The following is a 2,500-nucleotide window of genomic DNA, read 5'->3' on the forward strand; positions in this document are numbered from 1 at the left end:
CTTCTTCATCTCATCCCGGAATCACATGCATATGCAGACGACTGTACACTGACATTCACTTATCCAAGAGAAGAAATGCCAGCTGCTCTAAGCTACATCAATCACCAGCTGAGAGCTATATCAGCTTGGGGAAATAGATGGCAAGTAACATTTGCACCTGAGAAAACGCAAATGATGATCGTCTCTAGGCACCATGATGGTAATGCTGGTGCAGTAGTGAGATGAATGGGAGGATGTTGGCACCTGGAGAAGAAGTTGATATCCTTGAGGGTGAAATTTGACTCCAAACTAACCATGAAGAACCATGTTGCTAAATCTTGCAAACAAGGCAGCCAGGAAGCTTACAGCACTTCGCCGTATCTCGCATCTGCTTGACAGTAGGGGTTGCAAGATACTGTACGAGGCACAAGTACGCTCACACCATTGAGTATGCTCCACTTTCTTGGTTTGCCTGTCCCCCTCTCATCTGCGACTGCTTGACAGAGTAGAGAACAGAGCAAGACGTCTCATCTCTCGCCTGGACCCATCCTGGATGGATCTGTCATTTCAGCAGAGGCCTTCAACATAGGAGGGATGTGGGTGGCCTTACTGTATGTACAAGGCCAATATTGTCAAAATACCACACTTGGATCCACTTCGAGGACAGCGCGAAACAAGCTTTTATGCCACAAGACGGGCAGAAAGCAGCAACTTCACTCTGGCTGTACCCTTCTCCAGAACATCACTCCATCTGAGATCATACATACCCAGGATGACTCGAGTATGGAACACATTCGTTCAGCATAATGATGTCAACGAGATAACGTCAGTTGATCAAATGAAAATGCTGGCCCACAGATGGCTCCAACGTCCTGTTCCCTACTTGTATGTCTCATAACAATAAAAATGCTTTCAAATGAGCTGATGTAGGTAACAGCTCTTAGCTTGTCAATAAAGTTAGGAATCCTTAACCTGTAAATAGCTTGTCAATAAAGCTAGGGATCCTTAACCTTGTCAAACCATGTAGAGCAGAGAGAGAGAGAGAGAGAGAGAGAGAGAGAGAGAGAGAGAGAGAGAGAGACAGAGAGAGAGACGACAGAGAGAGAGAGAGAGAGAGAGAGAGAGAGAGAGAGAGAGAGAGAGAGAGAGAGAGAGAGAGAGAGAGAGAGAGAGAGAGAGAGAGAGAGACAGAGACAGAGACAGAGAGAAGATGTTGACAGCCAAGTGAAAGCCTTCACTGGACACATCCTTAATCTGCAACAAGAACACATTCCTCACCGGCAATATGTGACCAAAGCCTACAGATCAGCCTTGGTTTGGCTTTCGTTGTAGAAGAGGCTGCTACTGCTAAGTACAAAGCATGGGGAAGGTATAGAGACATCCTACCACCTATAACAGGAACTTGCACATGCAAGCCTGTAGGCATATGGGTGATGTTCAAAAGTGGGCCATTGCTAAATGGGAGTTGGACACTAAAGAAAGTTAGCATCAGGTAGGGTGGGCTCCAAAACCTGGTGGTCCCTGGTCAAGGACAGACAAGGTTATCTGCCTGATGAACTTATTCCACCTCTAAATCGACAGGATGGGACCACCTCTACTAGTAGTCAGAGAAAGCGGACCTCTTTGCTGAACACTTTGCTACCAAAATGCAAGTTCCTGATCCAGCAAGGGACCCTCCTTGGCTAGCTGCAAGAACTGTATCAAAACTGTCAGGGAGGGGTGACAATCAAGGCAGGAGGTGCATTTCCTTCTTAAATCACTTGACCAGAAAAGGCTGTGGGCCCAGACAAGTTGAGCCCAAGATTGTTGAAGTTGTGCAGACCAGCTAGCAGCACCTCTAACTCGCATCTTTCAGCACTGCCTAGTACAGTGCAAATGGCCCTCTCCATGGAAAGAGGCAAATGTAGTCCCTGTTCACAAAAAGAAGAGCAGAACATCACTCCATCTGAGATCATACATACCCAGGATGACTCGAGTATGGAACACATTCGTTCAGCATAATGATGTCAACGAGATAACGTCAGTTGATCAAATGAAAATGCTGGCCCACAGATGGCTCCAACTTCATCCTGTTCCCTACTTGTATGTCTCATAACAATAAAAATGCTTTCAAATGAGCTGATGTAGGTAACAGCTCTTGACATCAATAAAGTTAGGAATCCTTAACCTGTAAATAGCTTGTCAATGAAGCTAGGGGATCCTTAACCTTGTCAAACCATGTGTAAAAAAAAAAAAAAAAAAAAAAAAAAAAAAAAAAAAAAAAAAAAAAAAAGAGAGAGAGAGAGAGAGAGAGAGATAGAGAAAGAGACAGAGAGAGAAAGAGAGAGAGAGAGAGAGAGAGAGAGAGGGAGAGAGTGAGAGAGAGACAGAGAGAGACAGGGCAGACAGAGAGAGTAGTGAGAGAGAGAGAGAGAGAGAGAGAGAGAGAGAGAGAGAGAGAGAGAGAGAGAGACAGAGAGAACAGAGACAGAAAGAGACAGAGGGACAGAGGGCAGAGACAGAGACAGAGAGAGAGAGGGCA

At 45.4% G+C, this 2,500-nt stretch overlaps 1 protein-coding gene across 2 annotated transcripts in view; it reads right to left on the reverse strand.

Annotated features, from left to right (window-relative positions):
• Window positions 1–2,500, reverse strand: part of rhea (Talin_middle and talin-RS domain-containing protein rhea) — a 351,846-nt gene that overhangs the window by 237,574 nt on the left and 111,772 nt on the right. The window lies entirely within an intron of this gene.

The sequence above is a fragment of the Cherax quadricarinatus genome, chromosome 96 (assembly GCF_038502225.1).
Source record: "Cherax quadricarinatus isolate ZL_2023a chromosome 96, ASM3850222v1, whole genome shotgun sequence".
NCBI classification, from domain to species: Eukaryota; Metazoa; Arthropoda; class Malacostraca; order Decapoda; family Parastacidae; genus Cherax; species Cherax quadricarinatus.